The sequence below is a fragment of the Ambystoma mexicanum genome, chromosome 2p (assembly GCF_040938575.1).
Source record: "Ambystoma mexicanum isolate Mex_15411 chromosome 2p, UKY_AmexF1_1, whole genome shotgun sequence".
Lineage (NCBI taxonomy): Eukaryota > Metazoa > Chordata > Amphibia > Caudata > Ambystomatidae > Ambystoma > Ambystoma mexicanum.
Genome location: NC_090923.1, coordinates 840,173,613 through 840,190,794, shown reverse-complemented (window position 1 = coordinate 840,190,794; position 17,182 = coordinate 840,173,613). Strand labels below are relative to the sequence as shown.

The following is a 17,182-nucleotide window of genomic DNA, read 5'->3' as shown; positions in this document are numbered from 1 at the left end:
TGAATTCCACCATTCATTGAAGATAATGTGAAGATGAAAACAAACTCCAGCCAACTGAAGATCAAAATGGTGGCAGACGAGCAGAGGAAACGACAAAGAGTTCAAGTCTCATCAAGATGCAATAACGTCAATCTATGCTAAAGGACATGATCTCTCTAACAACTTTGATATGGAGGAAAACATGTAAGACACTGAAGCAAGAAGCATATTTTTATATTAGTGCCCCCGATTCCTGGACATTCGAGGCATCCATAGAAGAGGTTCATGGCAGGGCGAGCTGCAACCTCTTGAGGAGCGTAAGTGGTTGGAGGGAAGAGCCTCTTCCTCTCCAAGCATTCCTGTAGACCAATGCAATCACATCAGTACTGAGAAAGGCTGCAGTAAAAAGATATAGGCCTTGGTAGGTTTATTCCCGAGTAGTCATCCCACATATAATATATATGCACACGTCACAGTCCTCTGCCAAAACCGGTTTCTAAGAGTTAACCAGCCACAAGAGTTCCTACTCTCTAGCACATCACCGAAAAGAGTGCAAGCTCCAGATCTGAGCCTGGCTTTATAAGGGATTTCACATATTAATAACAGGTCAGGGTTAATTATGACTACTACTACAGAACAACTAACATGGAAGCATTCAACAAAAACAGAGCAATCTTCCAAGCTGTAAGTATTGCACCAACCTGTAACAGTCCCAGCAAGACTACAATCCAATGACAAATGCAACGCCATCAACAACTTCTTCACAGATAAGTTAAGGCAACAACTCAGATGCTTTAAAAACATGCGACACATTAAATAGTGGACCAAATTCAAGATAATCACTTCAGAAGACCTCACCAACACTCTCAGCCTACAAAGACAACATCCTCCACTGTGAAGGTAACAGGTATGATATGATTATTTATATTGCGCTCGTACACACGTGTTTCAGAGCGCGACAGGGGAGAACAAAATGATTTTACTAGGCCCAATGACATTGAGAACGTGCAAGTGCATGGGAAAGCGAAAGGGGAAGGGGAAAAGTGAATGGAGGAGGGTGGGAGGAGATGTGGAAAGTGCAGAGCAGAGGAGAACAGATAAATAATAACAAAAATAAATAATAAAGGCAATAAACGGTGGTAGTGAAGCCAGAAAGTGGCAAGTGCTGCGTTTAAGGCAGCAGACAGGTTATGTCTGATAAGTGCAGAAAGAAACGAAAGGGGGTGGGGGACTGTATGGGTACAGATACAGACCCCAGTGCAAGGGGTGGGCCGGAGGCAGTGCAGGAGGGTGGCAGGGTGAGCAGTTACTTGGGCCCAGAGGACAGAGGGTGGCCAGGTGCAAAGAGAGGAAAACAGATCAGCAGGGGAGACGGGGCAAAGGCAAAATCAAAGAGGCGGGTCTTGAGGTGCTTCCAGAACCAGAGATGGCTTTCCTCAAGTTTCAGAGTGGCAGGGAGGCTGTTCCAAAGGGAGGCCCCAGCCGAAGACAGATCTACTAATGATGTGTGATGCACCAATGCCACTTCTCAAGATCATGAACGCATCCTTCACACAAGACACCTTGCCAGATGCATGGAAAATTGGACAGATCCTCCCCCTGCTGAAGAAACACATACTCAATCCGGAGAGCCAGGCCAACTACCACCCCATCACTCATCTCCTCTTCCTTGGCAAATCAAGATCAAGAAGACTGTCGCCATTCAGTTGCATGAAAGGATGGCTCAACCATCAAAATTACTAAATGGCCCTCTCCATATCATGGATAAAAAGAACCCTGGTAACTAATCTTAATGGACCGATCTAGTGTGATTGATACCATTTACCTAAAACCCTCCTCAACAATTGCCATGAGCTTCAATGGAACAGTCCTGGAGTGTTTCACCACCTATCTTTCAAACGGTGAGCAACCGGTCCAGATGGGTCTTCAAATAGATCCCAGCACTGCCCAGTAACCTGTACAGTTGCGCAAGGCTCAATCCCATCCTCTATCGCCTTCAACCCCCACTGGGAACTTCTGGAGAAACTTCACACCAAATCAGACATCAAGATAAACCAATACACAGATGGTGCACAGCTTTATCTATAGATTAAGTGCATCAACAACATCCATCAACCAAAGCACTATCTATCCCTTATCTAAGACTAGACGTCAAGCACCTACCAGAAGCTGTACCAGATAAATACCAAACTAATTTTACTAGGCGGCGTCACCACATGTACCGAAGTCCAGATTTGTCTGGTGGGCATGAAGCTCGATTAATTTATACCTCAAATTCTCCCAGTGGAAACTGACTTTTGCATCAACCTTTCAATCAAAATACACATCACCAACAAGATCCAAACAGCATGATATCAGCTAATACTCCTCTTCAAATTCAAGTCTCTCTCTGAACCCCCCCTCTTCCCCACGCCACGTTAGACAATCTGTCCAAGACCTGGGCATCTCCCATCTGGAATAAGGAACTCCCAATTCACAGAAGTCCCAGATGCCACGTTTGGCTCCCCTCTGCGAGCCATCAGGCAAACTGAAACATGACTTGTCATAGGACTAATAAAGCACAACCAGATCACCCCATATGATCCTCAAGTAGCTGCACTGGTTACACATTCAAGCTTGCATCATGTTCAAGACATGCTACTTCACTGACCAAGCAGTGACAACCAAAACACCACTCTACCTGGCCAGGAAAAACCTCTCCAAAAACCAATGCACTACTAGAAGCCACAACATTACCAGAATGGAAACAACTGCAGAAGGACAAACACTGGCAAATGGGCTTTTTACTATTATGCACCCTGTCTCTGGAACAAGTTACCAATCCATACATAACACCCTGATTTTGGCTTCCAATTCCTTGTTCATGGGATCCAAACCGAACCATGCTCCTCCATTGCATTTTTTCCTCTTTCGGTTCTCTCTTCCCAATTGCAATCTTCTAACCAAATTTTAATGTCTTGTTTTGCACATTTTTCCATTTGCAATTTAATGAATTTATTGTTGTATTTCCTGATTGAGTGATGTTATGTCTGGTTATATTAGGTTTTAGAATTTAGTTCTACATTAATGTCCAATGTTAAATCGTTTTGAAGCAGCCATAAAAAAGGTAGACGGTAGCACTCTCCAAAATACTCAAATGAAAAATAGGAGTGGCCTCGAAGCAGAGCCTACACTGCTGCTTTGACCCAAAATGTGCATGCTGCCCTCTATTAACAGGACAAAGTTACTGCAGTTTAGGGTGAGAAGAATATACAAGGCTGGATGAGGCAGATTAACTCCCAGAAGAGCCCAGCCTAAGAGGATTCCTTTTTCATACACTCCTTGGACAATCCCCTTAAATGTTTATAGAAGGTCTCAAGATTGTTGAGAAACAGCAGTCTATGTCTTTGCTCCAATAGGTACCATGGTTCAAAAGCCACGCTCATTTAAAAATGGTCATATTTCCCAAAAGCATTCCTGGTTGTAAAACCTGGCTGTTTGTGGTCGTTATTCCACTAGAGAGTAAGCAGAAAGCAGTCGCCCTCAGGTTGTACTGAGAATGGTTTCAATGTGCAGAGGCTCACAATGGCATCCAGGAACTGTGGAAGGCTTATAAGCCAGGCTACTGCCGAGCGAAAGGCACCATTAAGTGTCCTTAAACATTTTGCACAAAAGGACAAGCAGAGTTGAAGTTAATTGGCAGATTTGGCGCAGTACAAAAAACCTTGTAACAAAGGGTGAAAACAAAATGTCAAGTTTGCCAACTTCTGAGAGTTGCAAACATAGTACATTTTTAATTTCTGAAATGCAAAGCCCCCATATGCTTTCATTAAAAGGGTTTCCATGTGTACATGCTGCACAGATCCACATTTCTCTGGCGTTTGAGGCGGTTTTAAAGCACAATGATATTAGTGAATTAAAGGGGGGGGTGGGTGTTCTCTGTGTATCAAGCCGTCAAGCCAATGTCAGACTAACCAATCAAAAACGTTGATGTTATATGGCATACTGTGGGAAAAAGATTATATAAGCTGAAACCCACATGAAGTGGGAAGACGCTGGGATTCTGAAGCCTGCAGAAAAGGAGAACCGCCATCTAATTGGTTAAGCACCGAGGGAGGATGACATCTTCAGATACGCGACAGACCATGGACCTTGTCCAAGAAGAATCCTGAAGATTATGGTTTCTGGTGTGAACCTCGATTTTCTGAGGCAGATGAAACAGAGACCAGGGTAGCCTAACTGATTTAGGAGTGTAGAGGAGCAGGTGGCATTTCTAGTCAGGGCACTCAAAATCTACTAGCCCACTAGCATTGGCGAGTAGTTTTTATGAAGGGCGAGTACTATTTACACAATACTCTACCTTGCTGGCGAGCATGGGGATGATAGAAACCTATTTTTCATTTACTGCAAACACACTTTGTTTTCGGTAAATGGCAAATCCAAGTTTCACTGCGCAAGCTTGGCAGCATTGCAGCAAATATGAGGTTTGCTTATGGCGACATGCACCCTGTTACAAAAAGCACTGGTAAATATTTTGTCACCAGTCCCCTTGGGGCGAGTGCATTTCTCTTGCAAAGAGTATGTAAACTAAGTAATTCGCCCTACAGGTCTAGTGGGATTTTTAACATTTTGCAATGCCAGTTAGTGCCCGCCCCCTCAACTCCATCATACTGGAGGCAAAGCAGGAAGACTCTGCATTGCACCAGGTATCATCACAATACAGCACCGAAGATATGAGAGACGTTACGCACTCAGACAACTGTATCGAATGTACCCTTGCATGATGTGACGCAAGGATGTCAGCATACACCATTGGACATAGAAGAACTGTAAATTAAGTCAAACCAGAGTAAAGTGAGGCCATGAAGATAATCAGTAAGGTTAGAAACACTTTCTTATTGTTCTGCTGTTTTTTTTATTAAAGTGTTTCTAACCTTACTGATCATCTTCATACACAGAAAGCATTGCGGTCTTTCAAGCGTGTATTTTCCCTATGCATATGTTTCATATGCTGTGAGTGGACCCCAAGTGAATTATTATAAGAACATATTTGAAAAATAAAAGTCTACAAATATTAGTACATATAGAATTTTTTGTTCCTAATGATTACTGGCCAGGATACATCAGTAAATTAAAAAAGGGCGAGTCAGACATGTGATGTTATCAGTGATGTCATCAATGACATTTGTGATGTCATCTTTGATGTGCTGGGTGTTAGTCTTAGCAGAGCACGGTGGTGGCGCGAGTTATGGTTGCTTAGCTTACCATAACTGGCGAATTTCAGGGGTTTTTAAGTTTTACTTAGAACCATAACGTCCCTTTAACAAATTTTTTTTCAGTGAATTTCATGGGTTTTTACCAGTGCATGCTATTTTCCTACAACTTACTAATATCATACTTACCCAATATTTGTGTCCAATTTACAAAGTTCACCTTAAAACTGCCATTTCCCACCTTCTAGAATCATTTTTAACACTTCTATACACTTTTTGAAACTATTTCAACTAGTTTTGCATTCATAGATGTCTACGAACATCTCACTTCAGTGCGGACCTTCCAGACAGTGCCACATGACCATACGGATGACATGTCCGAGAACCCGTCCGCACTTCACGATAAGATCTGTGCTTCGAGGACAATTCGGAACTGCATGTTCTACTGATCTAAGAACTTTCAACTTCAAAATTTCCATTGCACAGCTCCAACAACTATTCCTACTCATTATCCATTAACAATCTAGTACACAGTACATACTTTTAGCAAAACTGCTATTTATCTTAAAATGGCATCAGCTAATGCCATCCCTCCTCCCCAAGAGCCACCACCACCACTTCTGTAACCAAGGAGCATGAGAAACACTGCCCCCCACCTTAGAAATAACACACGCGCAACATTTTCCCCTGTCCACTTACCCCTCCATATTAGTGTTTGGTGCCTCTTCCCTCATTTCCCTCCCCACCTTCCGTTCTTAGCTCTCCTGCCCAAAAAAATAAAATACATCCAAAAACAACATAAGTAATGTTCCTTTAGGAACCACCATTCACAGTTAAAAAATAGAACTAAAACAAAAACACTCAGACTCCATCTACTTTGTATTTCTCAGTAAAGTACATAGACACAATAAGATTTTCCAACATTTCCATTTGCATTTTGTGTCATGCTAATGGAAATATTGTGGCGTTCATCCTCCGTTCCAGTCACTGGAACGGTGGAAACCGGCCCGGCAGCCCAAGTTACCAGCCCAAGCGAAGCGAGGGTGGATAACGAGGTCTCTGGACCATTACCATCCCATTCCAGCCCCTGTAATGGGGGATGAAGGCCATTAGCACTCTAGGTTCCCAAAAGCGGGAACCCAGGGTGCTAAAAAAAATAATAAAAGGATTTTTCTTCCCACCCCCTCTAATTTTGCCCCTCTTGACAAAATCCCACCAAACTTCAAAAATCATTTATATCTCTATGTATTATCAGTTTCCCAAAATTAAGTGTAGATTCATCAAAAGATATATCATTTATAAGCTTTTACATAGTTTTGGGACCCCCGCCCCCTCTAGTTTGACAGAATCCCACCAAACTTTGCCAAGAGCGCGTGAAGCACTTAGGGGTGAGCGCGCCCTTGTTGGTTTGCCTCCCTCTGAAAAATTCTATTTGGTGTTGCTTTTGTTTAAATTACGTGTGTTTGGAAGCTAATGTGAATGTAAAAGCCTGACAAAGCTCGGAACGTGGCGCAAGTTCACCCTGGAGGGTGAGTGACTTCTTTACTTGGCTGTCATGCAGGTGAGCGCAATATTTTGTGCTTACCTAAAAAGATATGTGTTGGACTAAGATGTTAAAATTTGTTTGTATCCTTAAGCAGTAAGGTTGTGTGTGCGTGGGTAATTTTATGTACACATTTATAGGTTTTTTGGAGGGCTACAACCCATGAATAGTGTGTGTTTTGTTACCATTTAAGAAAACAAGCCGGTTTTCATAGCCTTAAGCACCAGCTACGAGTAGGCTGTGCATTTACTGGCTAACCACGTTGTATACAATATATATATATTATATACATACACATTAATAACACAGTACTTCAATAAACTGCTGACAGTTTTAAATAGGCAGGTGAATTCTTAAGTGGGGTTTAACAGGATAGAATAGGGAAGAAAGGCAGGTTATTTATGAACAGTGGCAGAATGCTTTCTTTAGACTAGATATACAATTCTGTGTGAAGATTCCACCCCCCCCCCCACCCCCCCACCCTGTAAGGGGAAAGTTAGGGAGTAACTTGTCTTTTAAGGCCAGTTCAATAACCTTCTGCTTTCTTCTAAAAGGTTCTACCATCCCCAAAGCACCGGAAAGGCTACAGGGGAACAGGATCTAAGACAAATCTGGGAACCCTGGACGACTCCTGAGGCTAGAAGATGCTCTTCCTCGTCACACTACCTTCGGTGCCTTAGCAGGCGAAGTGGCAGAGTTCCTCGGTTTCACTCAACGATTGCCTCAGAGGATAGACCTCCCCCTTGGAAGGAGGAGCCACTGGGATGCTAAGTCCACGAGAAAAATTGAACCAACGTCTTTCTGAAAAGCAGCATTTTTATTCCTCAGTGCGCTCTCCTTTGGTCGACGATTCCTCCGACTGTAGAGGTCCTGTGAAGATGAAACTTGCAGTGGGCTCCTTAAAGGCTTGGCAGATGAGACAAAGACACCTGGCACCCTTCAATGACTTCTGGAGGTGACGGTGCTTAGATCACCTTTGGTGTCGGGTTTCGTAATACCGCAGTTTTCTGACTTTCGGGTCTTCGGTACTGCAGCCACAGCACGGACCTCTGGACGGCTTCTGGTGACCAGGACTCGATCACTGGAGTAGACCTCAGACCTTAACCAAGTCTGGACCCTCGGGACGTCTTCCTTAGCTTCTAGTGACGGGAAACACACCGACAGACCTTCCTCTGCACTCAGCGACTCTGGATTCTCTCTGGCAGTAAAAAGTGGTCAGTGATGATGGCAAGGATGTCCCTTGAAATAATCTTAGGCAGTTGGAACTTTTACAGCTCCGTGTGTCCAGCAGCACTATGCCAGGTATCCCATCTTCTGGGCAGTAGACAGCAACAGCTTCCAGAGGTCACGAAACACACCGCCGGACCCTGGGTAACACCAATAGACATCTTTGAATGGAGATGTCCGGGCACTCTTCTTCAGGACTCGGGCACTCTTCTTCAGGATTCGTAAAGACCCCTTCTCCAGACGGCAGACACTCAGGACTGGCTTGCACAGTACTTCGGAGGAAAAGCAGCAGTTTGCATGTTGGTCCCTTGTAGCTCGGGGAGAGGCTCCTTTGCGGGTCCTCTCTGGATCAGTCTTGGAAGAATACGGCAGCTTTTGGATTACAAGAAATCCAGCAGCAGACTTCTCCTCCAGCTGGGCTTCAAGGAACAGCTTCTTTTTGCTTAAGCTCAGACTTCAGCTTCTGAACCAATTGGTAAATGAAAGGTCCCCAGACATGCACATCTGTTCCCCATTCACTCTGGCTGAGCCAGGCACAATCAGCCAATCACGCAGAAGAGCATTCATGCAGGCAGGCAGGCAATCAGGCTCACGGACTTTCACTCCACCCACCCATAACAAAGAATGTGGATTGGGGTAAGTACCCAGCCTTTCAGAACACTACACTGCATTCACATCAGTTTCAGTCAGGGCTGCCTCATTCATTGAGTCACACACACAGAAACTAGACACCCATAACACAGAATGCAAGTTCACTTCAGACTCCATTCATACAGGTCCCACCCTAGGGTGCACCCACAACACAGCCCCTGGGGAGGCTCCAGTCAGACAGGAGGCAGTCCCAGAGCCATATATGGAATTTCGACCCAACAGCCAGTCAGGATGAAATGGAACAGAGATATGTATGCTATTTCCATCCAACAGCCACTCCGGAGGAAGGGAAGAGAGGCAGGGCTTCCCAGGACTTTGGAAAACAAGGTAAATGGTAATAGAAACCAGGAGGCCACAGTAGCTATCTTGCCTTTAATCAGGAATCCATTGATTCCAATGGTAGGGCCTGGGTTTCCCAAAATGGAGGACACTCAAGAGCCACTGCCAGGTCAGCATGTAGCTGCCACCAGCCCATACCCTGCTCTCTGTGCAACACACAGGTACCCAAAAACAACACATATGGGGTACAAGGGCGTACCCCCATCCATGGGTGCCACAAGGGTAACCCATGGGTGTTCACCAAAAGGAAAACATCCGAGAGCTGCACTGCCAGAGGTCCAGGCTGGACCTCAGTGGCAGAAAACACACAGAAGTGGTAGGCCAAGGACTAGGAAAGACTGCCCCCCCTATAAGGCTTTTCCAGCATCACAGTGAGCCTTTTCCATTACAAAGAAATTATGCATTTTTAAAGACAAATTCAAACCTCACCCATCACACTCCGTAGAAAGGGAGGGGACACCAACTGCAAAGTGAAGTGGGAGGGATATTTGTATTTATTGGTATTAAGCACCTTCACCAAGGCGATGTACAGAGAGTAGAAAACCGGTACAAAATAATGAAATAATTAGTCCAATACAATTAAAATGAGAAAGATTTTAGGAAGATGGCAGGGAAAAGAAAAGGAGCCTGAAGGCGTGAGCAAAATATGTGAAGTGCAGGCAAAGCGCGGATGTCAGGTGGTAGTGCGTTCCAGTATTTGGGCGCTAAAAGAGAGAAAGAGCAGATGCGTGAAAGAGCACAAGGCAGTTTGGGAGTGGAAAGATGAAGGTGCTGGGAGAGCGCAAAAGTGAAAGGGAGACAAGAGAAGCAAGATGGGGGGAGGGGCAGTCCATGGTGGCACTTAAAAGAATACAGAAAAAGTGAAAGAAAAGACAGTCTTAGGGAAAGAAAGAGAGATGGAGAGAGACTGGGTAATAGAAGAATGATGAGGAAGTGAGAAAAGATGAATTGCAAAATTGAAGGCTGAGAGTAGGGGAATGAGATGGGAGGAAGTCCGCAGAGCAGTAATCAAAGCTAAAAAGAACAGAAGTAATTAAGTAATTTAAGTTTAGCAGCATGAAAGGATATGTAAGGACGTATTTTGCAGATACTGAAAAGAAGAAAGCAGCAAGTGCGGGCAGTCAAAGATACATGAGAGGCAAAGTTGAGGATGGTTAAAAAAATAACACCAAGGTTGCGGGCAAAGGTGGAGAAAGGGATGACCAATGCGGGTGTGGGAGGGGAGACCAGAGTGGGAGAATCAGGAGGAAAAGTATAGAATGTCAGTTTTTGTGTGATTAAGGTGGAGGAAGTGAGAGTGCATCCAACCCAGGATAGTGGAAAGGCAGGATAAAACAGGCATGAAGAGTATGAAAAAGTAGAAAAAGAGAAGATTTGCAAGTAGTCCGTGTAAAAATGGGAGGGGCGCTTGAAAGATTCAAAGATAGAGAATCAGGGTATAGTGCAGATACAAAAAAGTAGGGGGCTTAGTACGGGGCGTGGGGGGGGGGGAACCATGTTCAGAGGTTAGGGAGGAGAAGTATGTCCCACCCAAGATACAGAGAAAGAATGATTGGAGAGATTAATGCAACCAGCTAATAATAGAAGTGGAAAGCCCAGGTGCAGAGAGTGAAGAAAGGAGAGTAGGATGGTCCACAGTGTCAAAGGCTGCTCAGAAATCAAGGAGACTGGGTACTGAAGATTTATTGTGACAAGTTGAAAGGAGAGAGTTGGTAACCTGGAGAAGAGCAGTTTCTGTGGAATGAGAAGGGTGGAAACCAGAGGAGTCAGACTAAGAAGAGAGTGATGGTGGAGATGTGAGATCTGACAATAGGCAGCCCGTTGGAGTTTTGAGAGGAAAGGAATAAGAGCGATAGGACGATAGCTAGCTAGAAACAAAGGGTTAAGGAAGTACTTTTATTTTTTAAATGGGAATTAAAGCATGTTTAAAAGAGGAGGTGAAGAAGGCAGAAGACAGTGAGAGATTAAAGAGACATCGGGAAGGGGATGATTAAAGGGTAGAGCGTGGGAGGAGTCCAAGTAAGAAAAGAGGCATTGTCAGAACCAGTAAGGGAGTTAAACAAGAGGGGAACGGGTGAAAGAAAGATGCATATGTATAGAAAAGGTGGGGGATTGTGAAGGAAGCAAGCTAGAGATGACCACAAAGTGGTGACTTTGGAGATGAAGTCAGAGGAGGACAAAAGAAGAAAGAAGGGTTAGAAGCCGCAGGGCAGAGCTTCCTGTTCATAACATGAAACAGGCGAAAGGGATGACGGAAGAGGAGGTAAGGATAGAAAAGTCGTGTTTTTTGGCCGCAACAAGAGAATCATCATAAGAAGAATGAGTTACAGAAGAGGGAGTGTCGTCCCCCTCCAACCGCTCTTTGCAAGGCGGAGAGGAGGGAACAAAGACCAGGAGTCAGCCAGTGCGGAGGGGGCTTGCAGGAGGGAGAAAGAGGCACTGAAGGGTGGACCAGGTCAAGAGAGCTATGAAGAATAGCAGAGGCAGTGTTGAAAAGGCTAAGATGGGATGAGTTTAGGAAAGGAAGGAATAGGAGACGGGAGAGAAAGAGCTAACAGCACGATAGAGGAAGATGGGGGAATAGGAGTGGAAGGGCACAGGAAAGCGAAGGATATCCAAGAATGATCACAGGAGTAAATACAGTTTGCAGAAACTGCATGGTCAAGTGGGAGATATTTATTACAAGGTCAGTAAATCATAAAACTATAATCCTTATATGGGAGTAGATTAATCCACAATCTGTGCTTTGTAAATGGATAACACAGCTTCTCCAAACCAAAGCCTGTAGATTTGGATGCAGCCCACCATAGCTGTATTTCTCTTATATGCACATGCTAGAAATGTGCAGCACCACATCCACACATAGGGGGGAATTTGCACCAAATGCAATTAATATTAATGTTGATGTTTATTTAACCTTTCTCCAATACCAATACTTGTTACGGACATTGCAGAAAGTGTTTTTAAGAACCAGTCATTTATTAAACTAAAGTTCGTTTTTATGTATACATGCTGTGCCAAGTATTTAAAAAAAACACTAGCCAATATGTGCCGGTATAAGGATTGAATCACATTGTGTAGCTTAGAAGCCGCACTATATTATTTAGGATTAGAGGTTTAGAAATAGAAATATTTGGTTTACAGGAATGATTGTATGGGGTATTTGAACTAGTGACGATTTTCACAAGTAGGGTAATTTACTTCTGTAGACAAGATGCCTAGGTTTGTGAGTTACTGTGGTAATTTACCCAGCATAAAGTTTGTGGACACACTAGTTAAATTTTCATAGATTGATAGCTATTTCAAATACAGCCTCTGCCAGAATTCAGGGTGGGGATTATATACAAGGAAGTGTTAACTTAGAGGTTAAGCCTCAACAGAATTAAGAATTGAATTCACAATAAATCCAACAATAAGAAGGAGCTCTCCTACCATTGATACTCCCTGATCTAAAGAGGAACAGTAAGGTTAAAATTTATATTTTTATTTGCATGATTTAAAAGGGGCAAAGAAGTATGATTACAAGGAGTTTGTTAAAATAGATTTACTCACCAAAAAAATGCTCCTAGTTGGAATGGGCTTGGTGGTTTTAGTACCAACATTTTCTCTAAATGTACTGATGTGTAGAGGAGCAGCCAAGTGCCCCTGCAGGAAGTCCCGCCCCCTTCACACCTATATGCTGGAAGCCAGAAGTTGTGCCATGTTTAACACCATTGACTGTGACAATCCTGCGGAGAGTCTTTGAGAAAAGATATCCACTAAAAAATCCCTATCAGGTGTATCCCGAAGAGATGAAAATCTCCTGGAAGAGGTCAGGAATATGAAGATGAGAGAAAGAAGTTGGTGACGTCACAAGAGATGAGCGTGACGCACTGAGAAGAGTGACTGAAAAAGAGGATGTATAGACCTCATGGACTGATGACAAAGTAAAGAATCGAGTAAATTCATAAGCAAAGTAAAGATTGCACATGTGAAGAGCACTGCAGAAAATACAAGTCGTTTAATAACTGTACAGACGCATCAACGCAAGAAAACTGAGCGATCATAGAAGCTAGCTCTACGTAGTGAATAGACTGCAGTTAGTGCCGCCATTGTATATAATCTGGACATCGGTGTCACAATTTTAGTAAGCACAAAGCCCATGGAGAACATGGCTGAAAACTGTTGCAGCAAGAAAGCAGCTGGAATCGTGGAAGGCTGTCTGGCCTGGTGACAAAGGCTGGAAACCTGAATATCTATCCTTGAAGAACAGTGAACGTGAGAAGCTGAGTCATCCCTTGTTAAGGTGCGAAGGAAGAACACCACAAGTGCCAAGTTTGTTCATTTAATACAATTAAATACTAGAAAATGGGCCGATGTGCAGTCTCCTGTCAAGTTGACAAAGGATGAAAATAGAAATTGGGCATGCAGCTCTAGACTTAAGACAGCGTGTGCTCACACTCCGTATATTCTCAGGAGCAAGGATACTTTCCCCAAAGCCAGGTTCAAAGACTATCTGAATGGCAGAAGGCATGAGTGATGAGAGATGTTGGGCTAATTGAGTGAGGAAGACAGTCAAGACCACCCACCGACTCCTGGGGTACTAGCTTACATGCTGCTAGTGAGGCAAATGTTCCAGAAGGGCACGAGCTTGCCATCCTATTGTAGAAGGCCATATAACGAAGGGCCTCATAGTTTGAGAGCCAATTAAATACTGTGTGTCTAATAACTGTTGAAGATGACTTGCACTAGGGGTGGGCATAAGTTGTCCACCTGACTGCAGAGACCCAATCACAACCAGATCCCCTACAGAAAGTATACTTAGATGTTCCCCTTGAGCCTATCACAATCCGCCGTAGGTTTTTCTTGTTCGGAACGTAGTATGACATCACGTATGACAAGTTTTTACTATACAAGTAATTTTTTATTAAATGCTTTGAGTGAGATTATGCTGTGCGATGTCCGTTGTAAATCCCTGTTTTAAACAAATGATAAAACAGTAACAAGACTGCCTTCTTCCTGAGTTGTTATTTGGTGTAAAAGTCACTCTGCATCCCATCTACTGAATGATATGCTACTGATTTAAGGGTCATATGCTCAGAAGTACTGCTACTTCTAAATCTTATCTGGAGCTGTGTTCTCATGCTTCGCACTGGAGGCAGTGTGTGGAGCAGAGGAGAGCCCGCCGCAAAACCAACTCCATTACTTGGTAGTTCGATATCGCCTAGCATGATATGTACTCCAGTCAACTGTTTTGCCAGCTACTTTGCAGGCTATTCCTGGACCTTACACTAAAGTGTAACCTCTTGGCCACTAATTCTTAAATGAGCTTCCTACTGAAATGACTATGGCCATTAAATTAACAGTTGCGTTCTACAAACATCAGGGGAAAGAAAACTTGCCCTGGAGCTGTATATACGTATGAAAGTCCATTTGAGCTAAGTCACACATTCCACAACGACACCTACTAGCCATCACTGGAGGTTCACCTCCAGTTCTGAGCCACAACAGCAAGGCATTGTGGGTCTGCAAATTATCTCCAATGCAAACCTTTTTCTCCAGGAAATTGTCTTTGTCTAAGAGGGCAGTGCTACTTTATACAACCCAATCAACCCAAGACAGACATGTGCAAGGCTGCCAGGACAACTACATACCTGTCTTCACTGTTATTAGGGATCATCAGTGCAGTATAGACCTGACAGCCTTGTGGTTGGAGCATTTGGCCATAATCTAGAGCGTAGATTAGCTTGCTTGGTGCCTGCCAGCACACTATTGCATTAGTCTAGCTTTGAGTTCACCAGCGCAGTGGTTAAAAGAGGACAGTTACTTGCCGAGATGAAGCAGCGAATATGGCCGAGAAGCTTTGTTGTATAACCACATAAGACTCACATGTGGTTGAGAGATTAGTTTTCATAGTGAGTTCAGCATCTAAAGAGACACCAAGCCTCTTCACACTCTTAGAGACACTGAGGGGATTACCAGCGATGCTGAAAAGGCTGGATTACATTTTTTTTTCAGACAGGGACCAGCAACTCAGTTTTGTCTCCGTCTAAAGCTAGCGAGTTATCAGCTATTCATGTCTGTACAGCATCGTACACTTCGTTGATAGCATCAGAGTCTTTAGAATAATCCCTGGTGTGCTCAAGGAAGACCCGATATCGTCTGCATAGTTGGTATACTGCACACCCAGGTGGTCTATGAGATTGAGGAGAGGCCTAATATAGATATGAAAGAGTGTAGAAGCAATACATGACCGCTGTGGAACACCGCAAGTTTGCATGGTGGGTGATGAACTTGCCTCTCCAACTGCCACTCTAACAGTGCATGGGCCAAGAAATAACATACATTTCTGTATCCAGCCCCTATAACGACATGGTTAGCTCACCACAGTGAACCACGCTCAGGGAGACGAAGACTAAAGAAAGCCACTGTTAAAACCCAACTATATAACCCTTAACTCCACCCTTATACCCGGACCGAGACAACAACAAGACTAAAACAACTCGGAATCGTACAATGCTGCGCAAACGACCCACCCAGAGGGAAAGAAGAGAAGAAAGAACAAACACTCCGAAACTTCAACTAAGAACCGCAACAACAGAACACACCCCCACAGACAGGCTCAAAGATCGGACCAACACTGAAAGAAGAGACAAATCCCTTTACCTAACTCCATACCTCGCTGAGACCTTCTCACCAGATCGAACCAACGCAACGCCAAAACCAACTACATTGAACAACATCACGAAGAAGGACGAACCACACCAGATACAACAAGCACACAACTGAAGCAACAACGCCATACATCACCAAAGCAAGAAGAACCCCCAACCCACAACCATGTCCCCTGGAAGGATGAACCAGATGAAAACAAAAACCCTAGACTAAACCTAGAAGAACTACTCGAGGACGCCGACAACCTGAAACCTGCTCCTGAACAAGATCAGAAAACGACCCTAAACTCCAGTGCAATCTAATAAATGCAAGATCCATGTCAAAACACTCTACAGAGATCTTCGATCTACTCGACGACAACGGCATCGACATCCTCTTCATCACAGAAACTTGTCTGGACGACAACTACAAAATCACACTCCAAAGCTGCCTTCCAGCAAACTTTAAATGCCTTCAAATAAACAGGAAAAACAAAAAAGGAGGAGGCATCGCAATAGCATTTAAAGAGCAGCTGAAAATAAGAACAGAAGAACCACTCAACATCCCCAACTGCGAATCCATGGTCATACACCTAACAGCTAGCCCAAAAACCAACGTCACATTCATCCTGGTGTACAGACCCCCAACGTATGATGCATCCTTCGTCGACAACTTCATAGAAGCCATAACCAACATAGCCATCAACCACGAACACCTAATCATACTGGGGGACTTCAACATCTGGTTCGAAGACAGTCATGCCAACTCCCAAATTTCACTGATTGAACAACTCGCCACCATGAAACTACGACAACTAGTAAAAGGGGCAACTCACTCGGCAGGACACACCCTGAACGCAATATTTGCAGAGCAAAAACTCATCACCACGGCACCGCCAATACAAATACTGTGGAGCGACCATCTCATCATCCCATTCGTAATCACTCTGCCTACTCAAGTCTACACCCAACCTCCTAAACTCATAGCCACCACAAAAAGAAACTGGAAAGACGTCAAAAAAGGCAACCTATTCGAACAACTGGAGTTAACCAACCCCTCAACAACAGAACTAGACCTAGCTGACCTAGACGGGAAAGCGGAGATATTACACAAATGGATCGCAGATACAATTGACAAGATGGCCCCAGAAAAACCATTCACACCATCAAAAAAGAGAGCAATGGCAAAATGGTTTACCCCACTACTAAGCACCATGAAAAAAGAAAACAAAAAGATGGAAATGGAATGGAGGAAAGATTACAACCCAGACAAAAAAACAATGTTCCAGAAGCAAATTCGCGCATACAAGAAGGAAATTCAAAAGGCAAAGAGAAGGCATTATGATGACAGAATCACAAATGCCACCAACACACAAAAAGAAATGTTCCGTATCATTAAAGAAATGAGAAACCCACCAGGCTGTGACAACACCCCAACCCCCTCGGAGAAACTATGCAACAACCTTGCAGACCACTTCAAAAAGAAAATCAATGACATCCGACAAACCATCCAACAGAGGCCAACCAGCAGCGACATACAACCAAACGAACCTAAATCAGAACCGCAGCACAAACTCAATAACTACCCTGAAATATCAGCAGAGGCATTCGCAATGCTG

General features: G+C 43.9%; 1 protein-coding gene across 12 annotated transcripts in view; it reads right to left on the bottom strand.

Moving 5' to 3' along the window:
* Positions 1–17,182, bottom strand: part of CCDC9 (coiled-coil domain containing 9) — a 1,357,226-nt gene that overhangs the window by 1,333,744 nt on the left and 6,300 nt on the right. The window lies entirely within an intron of this gene.